Genomic DNA, 12,596 nt, shown 5'->3' on the forward strand with positions numbered 1-12,596 from the left:
GTTGCTGTTCTAGTTCTTGTAGCTTTATGGTTAGGTTTTTTATTTGAGATTCTTCTATCCTTTTGAGATATGCCTGTATTGCTATGAACTTCCCTCTTAGGACTGCTTTTGCTGTGTCCCATAGGTTTTGGGCTGTTGTGTGTTCATTGTCATTAGTTTCTAGAAATTTCTTGATTTCCTCTTTGATGTCATTGTTAACCCATTCGTTATTTAAGAGCATGTTATTCATTCTCCATGAGTTTGGGTGTCTTTGATTTTTTTCCCTGAGGTTGATTTTTAGTTTCAAGGCATTGTGGTCTGAAAAGATGCTTGATAGGATTTCAATTTCCTTGAATTTGTTGAGGCTTGTTTTGTGTCCTATCATGTGGTCTATCTTTGAAAATGTCCCATGTGCCTTTGAAAAGAATGTATATTTTGCTTCTTTGGGGTGAAAAGTTCTATATATATCAGTTAAGTCCATGTGGTTTAGTGTGTTGTTCAATGCCTGTATATCCTTGGTGTTTCTTTGCTTGGATGATCTGTCTATTCTTGATAATGGAGTGTTGAAGTCCCCTACTATGAGTGTGTTGTTGTTAATATCCTTCTTGTGGTCTTCTAGTATTTGCTTTATGTATTTGGGTGCTCCTATGTTGGGTGCATATATGTTTATCAGTGTTATATGTTCTTGATGAATCATTCCTTTAAGTATTATGAAATGTCCTTCTTTGTCTCTTTTTATTGCCCTTGCTTTGAAATCCGTTTTGTCTGATATGAAGACTGCTACCCCAGCTTTTTTTTCAGGTCCATTTGCTTGGAATATTTTTTTATATCCCTTTACTTTCAGTCTATGTAAATCTTTTGTTTTGAGGTGTGTTTCTTGTAGACAGCAAATATGTCAGTCCTGTTTTCTTATCCATTCCGTTACCCTATGTCTTTTAATGGGAGCATTTAATCCATTTACATTTAAGGTTATTATTGACATGTATTTATTCATTTCCCTTTTGTATCTCTGTTCCTCTTCTCTTTTTTTGTTTTTTCTCTTCCTTTTTCTTATAATATTCCCTTTAGCATCTCTTGCAATGCTGGTTTTGTGGAGATGCATTCTTTTAGTCTTCCTTTGAGAAACTCCTTATTTCACCTTCTATTTTGAATGAGAGCCTTGCTGGGTAGAGTATTCTTGGTTGTAGGCCTTTGTTTTTCATTGCTTGAAATATTTTTGACCATTCTCTTCTGGCTTGTAATGTTTCTGTTGAGAAATCAGTCGATAACCTTATTGGAGCTCCCTTGTAAGTTATTTGCTCTTTTCCTCTTGCTGCTTTTAGGATTCTCTCTTTGTCTTGGGATGTTGCCATTTTAACTATGATGTGCCTTGGAGTGGGTTTTGGGGAGTTCCTCTTAATTGGAACTCTCAGTGCTTCTTGGACTAGCATAGCTTTTTCTCTCATCGGGTTCGGAAAATTTTCTGTCACTATTTCTCCTATCAGATTATCAATACCATGCTCCTTTTCTTCCCCCTCTCGTATTCCGATGATCCATAAATTATTTTTTCTAATGCTATCCTGTAATTCCCTAAAAATATGGAACACTTCACGAATTTGCGTGTCATCCTTGCGCAGGGGCCATGCTAATCTTCTCTGTATCATTCCAATTTTAATATATGTGCTGCTGAAGCGAGCACTATATTGGACTTTTTATGTGTTTCTGTTATTGTCATGGCTTTTTAAAATTTTTTTGGAATGGAATGTGGATACCATCCAACTACATTAGAGCAAACTCTAGTGGTAAGTGGTTAAAAAGTCTTTGCAAGAACCTTCCTCTTAGAGTTTTGCAGGAGTAATTATTTTTATTATGTTCAAAACTGTCTTAGCAAAGCCAGGAGAACTGAACAGAAAAGTTTTTCAGGAGCAGGGACACAGAACTCTTCAGGAATTCCCCATTATCAAGCCCTTGCAATCAAACCTGCAGCAGACACCCTTAGCAACTGTCACAGCAACCAACCACACTTTCTTATGGCATAACAACCCTTAACTTTTCATCTGAAAAGCTTTTTACAAACATTAAGCAATTAACAGGAGTTAGCAGACATAAATACCAATAAACAAGTAGAGCAGGAATGCTGTTATATAAAATCCCTAGCTGAGATGTGTTTACACTTTTGCAATTTACAATCTAATTTCAGTAAATGCCATACTCTGGAACAAAATTTAAAGGTCATAGCTATTAATGACATTAAGCTCATTTATTATTAAAGAGTAGGTGCATTATAAATTCTAAATGAAATTCTGTAGGAAATTTATGCTCTACCCTCCTCCACAAGGAAAGAAAGAGAATAAAAATCATTTATGTGAACCCTGTTTTGTGAGCCAATAACAGGTGGAAATCCTTGAAAGAGCATTCTTCTAAAAACTCAGTCTCCTCAAATAAGAACCATGGAAGCAACGTGTTAGGGAATGAACTGACGGAATGAAATATGATGCCTATTGTCACTGGATTTGTTCATTTTTGGATTAACATCTATTTTTAGAAAGATAGTTTACCTTTATAGGTGTCATAAGTAACAATAATGCTACTAACTCTTGTTATTATGGGCAAAATTAATCATTAGCTTGAGTGGAAAATAAACCTCAAAGGAAAACATGTGTCTTAAAATATTTAATTTCTCTGCATCTATTGATCAAGATGAAATTTAGATACTTTCTATGGCTACAATAACCAAACGCCCAGAGTAAAATATCAGGTAAATTATGAAACAAAAAGTTGAGATGCCTTACCTCGCTCATTCATTCCTTCTACATTGCAAAGTTGGGTACTGTTCTAATAGGATATTACTAAAATTGACCACTAATTGACTGTACAGTAAGCAAGCACATTATCATTAAAATTTGCTTAGTATACTAATTATTTTATATATGTAAATATAGGCATTGCTATACAGTCTTTTCTGCGCTGCTATTCTCAAAACTCTCAAAGAATAAGAGAAAGGGAATGCAACTATACAATGCAAATCAAACAAAAATAAAATTTATCTTTAGTATCCTCTGAAAGTTTTGTAGCTTTATTTGCCTTTACAAAACAGATTTTCTTCTAGTATATTACATTCCTCATAACTAGTATTGAGAAATACAAAGTTTAACTTGCAAATATTCTGTAGCAATAATTATAGCAATGATCTGGAAAAACCTTAAACCAGCAATAATCTAGTTTAATAAGTAGACTAGCCAAAAATTAAAACACCTAATGTAAGAATTATATGATTAAGAGACAGGGTACATATTATAAGATCAGATAAATTTGACTACAAACCTTGTTTTGAGGTTTGAGAACTTGAATCTAACTTTCAGATTCAGTTTCTTCATGTGTAAAAAACTGGTATTAAAAGCCTTTAAGAATTAAATTATCTAGGACTTCCAGCCAAGATGGAGGCATAGACAGACACGCTGTGTCTCCCTCCACAACTAAGAAGAAATACAACTACCTCAAAACTAGAAACAACCAGAAGTTCCAGAAAATCAAACTGCATGGAAGTCCAATAAAGATATAAAGAAGAAATACTCATCGAGGGGCAGAGTTGGAGTAGAGAGAACGTGGTGTGGTGGTGGCAGCAGCAGCAGCAGCGGCAGGCCAGCAGAAAGTGCAATCATACATTTTAAAAAGTCAGAAGGGACACCTGGGGAGCTTTCCCAGTTCCTCACCATACCTTGCAGCTCACAATCCCAGCACCAGGGAAAATGAAGCCTCATTGCTTCTGACCGTGCAGACCAGTGGGGGTTGTGGTGGCAGCAGAAATTGCAGGTCTCAGCAGAGTCTGTTTGATTAAAGGGCCCCCACAGTCCTAGAATGTCCACAGACCCATCCAATCTGGGAACAGCAGCCAGGGTAGCAGCTAGAGGGGCACCAGTCTGGTGTGGAAGTGGGAGAGGTGCCTAGAAAATGCGTGAGTACCAAGCAGGTGACATTGTTTCCTCTTGAACCCCTCCCCCACAAACATGGCCACAACGTGGTGAAACAGGTTGCCCTGCACTGATGAATCCCTAAGGTTCTGCCCCTTACAATGTAACAGGAGACAACTCTACCCTGGATGTCAAGGCAAACAAACACAGGAGCCTATCAGAATAAGGAGACAGAGAAGTATGGCCCAAAAGGGGGAATAGATCAAGTTTCCAGTGGGAGAACTAAGCAACGAGGAGATAGCCAACCTAACAGATGAGGAGATAGACAAGCTAACAGCCACAGAATTCAAAACACTGGTGATAAACATGCTCACAGGCTTGACAGATATGCCTGAGTATGGCAAACGCATAAGAGAAGAAGTAAAGGCTATGCTAAGTGAAACAAAGGAAAATCCACACAAAACCAATGGTGGAGGAAAGAAAACCAGGGTTCAAATCAATGATTTGGAACATAAGGAAAAAGAAAAAAAAAAAAAGTCAACCAGTGCAGAATGAGGAAGCAAGAATTGAAAAAAAATGAGAAAAACTTCCCAAATTTTGTGAAGGAAATGGACATACAGGTCCAGGAAGCACGGAGGGTCCTGGGTGAGCTGAACCCAGAGAGGACCACACCATGACGCATCATGATTGAGATGCCAAAGGTGAAATATAAAGACAGAGTCTTGGGGGCAGCAAGAGAGAGGCAGAGAGTTGCCTACAGGGGGTTGCCTCTAGGACTATCAGCTGATTTCTCAGAGGACACTTTGCAGGCAGGAAGGGACTGGCAAGCAGTATTCAAAGTGATGAAAAGCAACCTACAGCCAAGATTGCTCTATCCAGCAAAGCTATCATTTGGAACGGAGGAGCAGATGAAGTGCTTCCCAGACAAGGTAAAGTTGGGGGGGCTCGTCATCACCTAGCCATTATTATAAGAAATGTCAAAGAGACTTACTTAAGAAAAAGAAGATCAAAACTGTGAACACTGAAATGACAACAAAATCACAACTATCAACTACTGAATCAAAAAGATAAGAACAAGACTTCCGGCCAAGATGGAGGCTTAGACGGACGCGCTAGGTCTCCCTCTACAACTAGAGAGGAATACAACTACTTCAAAACAAAGGATAACTAGAAATTCCAGAAAATAAAACTACACGGAAGCCCAACATACGAAGTTATAAACCAGCGGCGCCCTTTGGGCAGGTAAGGGGAGCGAAAGGGGGCGGTGCTGTTTGCGGTCGCACCTGGGACAGCGGCGGGGAGAACAACCCCGGCTGCAGTCAAAACCCCGGCAGCTCGCGACCCCAACGCTGGGGAAAGCAGCCACCACATCGCCTTGAACAGTGAGGCCCAGGGGGGCGGGAGGACGGATCCTGGTCTCCTAGTGGAATAACTATGTGAATCCATCTTGGACCCCCGCCCCCAAAGAAAGCACCACAGGGCTGCGAAATAGGTCGCGGACAGGCGCCGGTCGCTGGATTGTGACGACAAAGCACCACGGCACAGCAAGAAAGGCTGCCGAATGGCGCCGGTCGCTGGGTCATTATGAGTACACAGGCACTGCCCCCTACAGCCGGCCCAAGAAAACAAAACGCATCTGTCAAAATGAGGCAGACAACTATAGAAATCCCGGTGGCACAGCTCACCAGGCAACAGATGGAGAACCTGACAGATGAACAGATAAGAAACCTGTCAGATGCTCAGTTCTGGGCCATTGTTATCAGGTGGCTTACAGAATTCACAAAAGATCTGGAAAAAGATGAGAAAGAAGCGAAAAACACTCATAACGAAAGGAACAAAACCACATACGAGACAGATGATGAGGAAAAGAAATCCAGAGTTCATTTCAACAAACTGGAATATGGAGAAGGAACAAGCAGTCAACCAATGCAGCGAGAGGAAATGGGAAGCAACGATGAGAGGATCAGAAACCTCTGGGGCAGCTATAAAAGGCCCAACATAAGAATCATTGGTTTGCCAGAGAGCGAGGAAGATGAACTAGAACTTGAAAAATTGAGTGAAAATATAATAAAGGAGAACTTCCCAGACTTGGGGAAGGAAATAGACTTACAGGTCCAGGAAGCACAGAGAGTTCCAAAAAAACTGGACCCAGGGAGAACCACTCCAAGACACATTATAATCAAAATGTCAAAAATTAAAGATAAAGAGAGAATCTTAAAAGCAGCAAGAGAGAAGAAAAGAATTATGTACAAAGGGGTCCCAATTAGACTATCAGCTGACTTCTCAAGGGAGACCCTGCAGGCAAGAAGGGACTGGCAAGAAATATTCAAAGTAATGAAAATCCAAAACCTACAACCACGAATACTCTATCCAGCGAAATTGTCATTCAGAATAGAAGGACAGAGAAAGTGTTTCCAGGACAAAATAAAACTGAAAGAGTTCATTAGATACAAACCACTGTTATATGAGATGTTAAAGGGACTGGTTTAGAAAAAGGAGGATCAACACAATGAAATCTAAAATGAAAACTGCATCACAAGAAACAACAGAAGCTAGGGAATTGAAACAAAGGCAAACTAAACAGGCAACGAGACTGGAAAAAGAACTATAGGTACGGGGAACATATTGGGGGGAGGTCAACAGGGAGGGGGAGTGGGGAGAGGGAGGGAGATGATATAGGCATTAAGGATCATGGTAGGAGGGAATGGAATAGACAGAGAGAGGTTGAGAAGAACTGTATGCACAACTAATGGACATGATCTAAAAGGGGGGGACAACTGGAGGGAGGGGGGCCACCGGGTGGAGGGGAGCAGAGGGAAGGGAAATTGGCACAAATGTAATATTATAATCAATAAAACACATTAAAATAAATAAAAAGATAAGAACAAAATCCAACTAAGCAAACCAGAATAGAGACAGAGCATAGGTGTGGTGACCACTTGGAGGGTTATCAGCTGGGAGGGGGGAGGGGGAGAGTTGGGGAAATGGCTCAGGGACTAGGAAGCATAGTCAGTTGGTACAAATAGGCAGGGGGACATTAAGAATAATGTAGGAGAGGGCGAAGCCAAAGAACTTATGTGCACGACCCATGGACATAAACTAGGGGGGGGGAGTATTGCTGGAGGGAGGGGGTTGTTGGGCAGTGGGTAGCAAAAGGGAAAATAATTGGAACTACTGTAACAACATAGTCAATACAAGATACTTTAAAAAAATTAAATTATCTAATTATGTGAAAGGGTCAAATAAAGTATATGACCAATAGAAGCTATAGGAAGGGAAGGATGATTGAATGGATGGTTAGAAGATGGATGATGAATAGAGATGACAAATGATGATAGATAGATTAGATAGATGACAGACATATTAACAGATGACAGGTAGATGATAGATATAGATTAATAGATAGATATAGATAGATAGATAGATAGATAGATAGATAGATAATAGCTAGATAACCTCCCTTTATTAACCGTTCCCTTTTTATGACAACTTTAGACCATGGATTGTCACAGTTATCATCAACAATGATGGTAACTTTACCTGAAATCAGTATCCAATATTAGCATCCTTAGAAGATTTGAGGTGGGGGAACAAGGAGGAATAAAGGTAACCACAGAAGTTCATCTTTTCCCTCCAATGTATGATGATAAGTAAAACATTATGAAACTTCAAAGGCTCTGACCTAGAAATACTATTCTCTTCTCTTACTGGTAAATACCATGGGAATTTCTTTAGCATACAAAATTTACTGTCTCTATTACAGTATGCTTCAAGTGTTGAGAAGCAACATAGCACAGTAGTTAAAAGCCTGGGTTTTTGTGGAATTTCCTCAAAAAACTAAAACTGAAACTGCCTTTTGAACCAGCAATTCCATTGCTAGGATTATACCCGAAGAATCCTGAAACACCAATTCAAAAGAACCTATGCACTCCTATGTTCATAGCAACACTATTTATAATATCCAAGTGCTGGAAACAACCTAAGTGCCCATCTGTAGATGAGTGGATCAAAAAACTGCGGTACATTTACACAATGGAGTATTATGTAGCAGAAAAAAAAAGAAGGAACTTCTACCATTTGCAACAACATGGATGAAACTAGAGAATTATGCCTAGTGAAATAAGCCAGGCAACAAAAGAATAATACCATGTGATATCATTTAATAAAGGAGACTAATGAACAACACAAACAAAAGAGCAAAATTGAACCAGAGGTATGTAAACAAGGAATAGATTAACAATGACAAGGGGGGATGGAGGAGGGAGAGAAGGAGGTAAGAAGGGGAAGAGTCTAGTCAAAGAACAAATATAAATGACCCATGGACATGGAGAACTGAGTGGGGACTGGCTGTTAGAAAAGGGGTAGGGAGGGTGCAGGGAAGCAATAGGGAAAGAAGTGGAACAACTGTAATAGAAAAACAAACAAAAATTTTTAGTGGGGGAAAAAATGAAAGCAAAATATATTAGTAACTGAGCCAGCAAATCCCCCCCAAAAAAACGCTCATGTGTAGGAAAGTGAACAAAAGAAAATATAAAAAATGGAAATGCAATTTTAGTGAATATTAGAAGGACATGGATTTTCCTTCACACTGTGTATTTTTCTCCCTACCTCATCTCTCCAGAATTTGGCATTCTGAAGAAGTAAGTAATGACATAAGGTTCTTTGCATAAAACTAATAAGACCAGTTGTTAATAGAGGTTTTGTTGATCAAGACTGACTGGAATGTCATGCCCAAAGGAGACATGCTTGAGCTCTGGTTGTTACCAAAAAGCCCTGAGGAACTAGGATTGACTTCTGAAGGTACTAAAAGTCCACAAGAAAAAAGGCCTGGTACCTTGGTTGGTTGTGTGGTCTGTCCATGGCAATCTCTCCAGGGAAGGAATGAAGGTTTCTTTCCTGAAAGATGGCTAGAAGGGACTGTAAGGCACAATGGAAAACCTGAAAGACTTGAAAAAGACAGGTGCTTATAGGCAAGGCTGAATGGCAGGTATGTGGCTCAGCTCCTGTGCCCTGAAGGGCAGACTGAAGGTCACCCTAAAGGTTCCAAGATCATATGTGAACATTTGCTGCTCTTGTTGTGTTTATACAAATGAACAGGATAAATTAAAAATGGACTTAATGAAGTCCCTTTAAATGACAAGGAGGGTAATCTTAGGGAGAAAAATCACTATTCAAGGAAAATCACAATGTTCAGTGGTAGACTATAAAGTAGTGCAGCTGTCTTTAAAGTTGATTTTCATTTAAAGTTTGTTTTCATTTGAAAGTTAAACTAGGTCTGTGACATCATCAAAGTTGCTTAATTTACAGGCAAGAAGAGTGTCAAATGCCTTGCAACTGGATGTCTTTCCAATAAGACAGTCCTGCAGATTTAGAGACTGGTTTGTGGGTTATGTTGCATAAATTAACATGTGTTTTCTGTTTTCAAAGGGCATAAGCCTATGATCTCATTACCTGAGTGATTGTCTGTATGTATAGGCCTCACTTAATTCTGTCTGCATCACTGCCTCCTGAGACTCAATGGTTTGGCTGAACTACGTGGCTGGGTTGGTGAAGAATGGGATGGTCTGTGGGCTTCACTTTAAAACTGGTTTCTCTTTTCTATCCTAATGGCTTGGACAGAAAGGGCCCAGAGGTCTGAGAGGGGGGAAACCTAAAATATTTCCCTCAGCCCAAATTAAGTATAGTGGACAAAAGGGTTTTGGACAGATGTGATGTGCCTGGCACGCCTTCTTCCAAAGAAGCCCTTTTTTCCTTAATGTGGGATACTGAAATTTTAATACCTGCCTTTTTTCATCAAGTGGTTATGGATTGAATGATGTCTTTTAACCCTGTTGCCAAATCTGTTGCCTCTAGAATACAACAAAGATGCCAAGCACACCGTTGTGTGAAGACAGCCAACTGACCCGGAGTCTGCAAGATCCTTCCCCATGTGGGAAGGCCATCCTCCCCTCCACACTCCCACTCTTAATAGGGATTTCTGGACCCAAGGGTAGGTAGGACAATGACCATGCCCAGCTTGAAACAGCTAGAAAAGCACGAGACCTTCACCCATTGTCCTCTATAAGATTATAAAGGGTCTTAAGTCTGAGATGGGGGGGACCGTTATTTTTTATTGTTATAAAAAATCAAATTAATTAATTAATTAATTTTTTAAAAGAATAATATTGGAAGGGTGAAGCTAGAGAACTTGTATGCATGACCCATGGACATGAACTGGAGCTGGGGGGGGGCGATTGCTGGGGGAAGGAGGGTACTGGGTAGAGGGGAACAAAGGGGAAAAAATGGAGCTATTGTAACAATATAATCAACAAAATATACTTTTTTTAAAAAAAACTGGGTTTTTAAATCATGGGTTTAAATCCTGGCTCTACTACCTATGAACTCACCTTAGGCAAGTGGCTATTACTACCTGTGTGACCTTACATAACTTACGTAACCTCTCTATGCCTCAATTTCTTCATCTGTACAATAAGCTTTGTTATAATATTTATTTCCTAAGATTGTTGTGACAACTCAAGACCAAGTGAATCGATATATTTAAAACCCTTTAAAAAATAAAAGTGTTTATCATTATCTTTCTCTGCAAGTTTTCAAGCTCAGTAGAAAGATTTAGATCAAGCACTTTTCCAGGGATTTTACAAAAATATTTTACTTATAAACCACTTTGTGGTGTATTAAATTTCAGAAAAGTTAAAAATATCTTACCCAATATTCAAGAATTGGACTCTAGGCCTCACAAATTCTGTGAAGGTTCATTACTCTTTTAAATCAATGGGAATATCTGCAGTATATATTATATATGTTATGGGAAAGTAAGGAACAAGTTGCTGGAAAATACAAAAAAATTAGGATATTGTATTCAGGGTTCTGTACAGGAAAAGGGAATGCCCTAGAAAGATAACAAAGAAGAAAGACTCAGGGATCAAACCTCATCTGCATTTGACTGAGTCTTTGGTCCTTAGAAAAGTGGCAGGGCCATCCTATAGTCATGCTGAACTTGTCTTTCTCTATCACTTGCCCTGGTTACCAAATCCCTCTCAGTTTTTGACCCCTCCCCCAACACACTTGCTTTGTTTAGGCCTTTATCATTTCTTCTCTCAGTTACTATATCTTAACTGGTATTCCTTCTAGACTTTATATTCCCAATCCTCCTTCCATACAGCTACTACATATTTTAATATATTTCTAGCCATGCCACTCCTTTACCTAGTAACCACCAGTTATACCTCATGGTCCTTAGAAGAAGTCCAACCTTCTCTGTAAGAAATATAAAGTCATAATCATCTACCTCCATCTACTTATCCAACCTAATCTTTCACCCACCTCTTCCTTTGAACTTGAACTTTTGTTGTCATCCTCCACTGAACATGGCATGCATTCTCTAACCACTGGCCAATATTCCAAAGTATCTGGAACTCCCATCCTCCTGTGTAACCTCTCAAAGGTCCAATTTCCTCATTTGAAATACAAGAGCAATGCTATTAGCTTGCAGAGTTGTTACACAGTAAATAAGATGTCATGCATATAATAGCCCACTGTCTAGCATTTAATAGGCACCCTACTAAGGCTAATTTCTGCCTGATCCAAATATCTGCAAAATTTATGTTAATAGTGCCACTTCAGCTGTGCCATGAGATTGTTTCTTAAGTTAATGAAATAAACCCATACTCACTATTACAGGGATCTGTAATCATTTCAAAGTTTCTTCACCTTCCAGTTATTGTAGGGAGCTTCCAGAAGATGTCTTATATGTGTTGAGGAAGAGAAATTAATTCATAATTACTTATATTCTTCTCTCTCCCTTGGGTTTGGTTCTCTGTTTCTGCTGATAACAACCAAAGCCTTCCCTGCTGCAGCCAACTCACTAGTATTTGTTGATCTCCAACTGATACCACAAAAGATGTGCTGCACTAAGCTCAATGGCATGGAGGAGATTCCAATGATCCAAAACAGGGTGTTTTTTTGTTCAGAAGCTGCTCTGACTACAATGTAAGTAATTCTTCACATCCTCATTTTTGTGCTATTCTCTTTTAGCATCTATTAGAGATTCTTGTAAGCATAGTTCTTTTCTTTTACAACAACCCCTTTTTCTCTAGAGTTCAACCACAAATCTGTAAAGTCCCTTGTGATAGGCTGAATGCTTGTGCCCCACAAATTCATGGGGGCACACTGCCTCATGAATTTGGGGGTGGCACAATGTGCTGGTATTAGGAAGTGAGGTCTTTGAGAGGTGATTAGAACATATGGGGAAAGTACTCATGAATGGAAACAGTGCCCTTAGAAAAAGACCCCTAGCAGCTCTCCTACATTTCTGCCACATGAGGACATAGCAAGAAGACTGACATCTATAAATGAGGAAGCAGGCCCTCAGGAGACACAGAATCTGCCAGTGCCTTGATTTTTTAAACATTTTTTATCGTATTTTTCCATTACCATTTAAATCCCTTATACTGCCTCTCAGAACTATGAGACAAAAATGTTTGTTGTTTAAGCCACCCAGTCTATGGTAGTGTTGTTATAGCAGCCTAAATGGACTAGGACAGACTTGTATTAGTCTGCTGGAGCTGCCATAACAATATACCACAGAGTGGGTAGCATAAACTATGGAAGTTTATTTTTTCATAGTTCTGGAGTCTAGATGTCCAAGATCAGGATATCAGCAGAGTTGGTTTCTGGTGAGATTTCTCTCCTCTGTTGGAGAAACTACCTCTTCATTGTGTCCTTACA

At 39.4% G+C, this 12,596-nt stretch overlaps 1 non-coding gene across 1 annotated transcript; it reads right to left on the reverse strand.

The window, feature by feature from the left end:
• Positions 1-1,550: 1,550 nt before the first annotated feature.
• On the reverse strand, positions 1,551-1,657 carry LOC150002808 (U6 spliceosomal RNA). The gene has a single exon (XR_016512914.1). It is a non-coding gene; the product is annotated as a U6 spliceosomal RNA (small nuclear RNA).
• Positions 1,658-12,596: the final 10,939 nt, after the last annotated feature.

Source organism: Furipterus horrens, unplaced genomic scaffold (genome assembly GCF_987537825.1).
Source record: "Furipterus horrens unplaced genomic scaffold, mFurHor1.1.pri manual_scaffold_8, whole genome shotgun sequence".
Lineage (NCBI taxonomy): Eukaryota > Metazoa > Chordata > Mammalia > Chiroptera > Furipteridae > Furipterus > Furipterus horrens.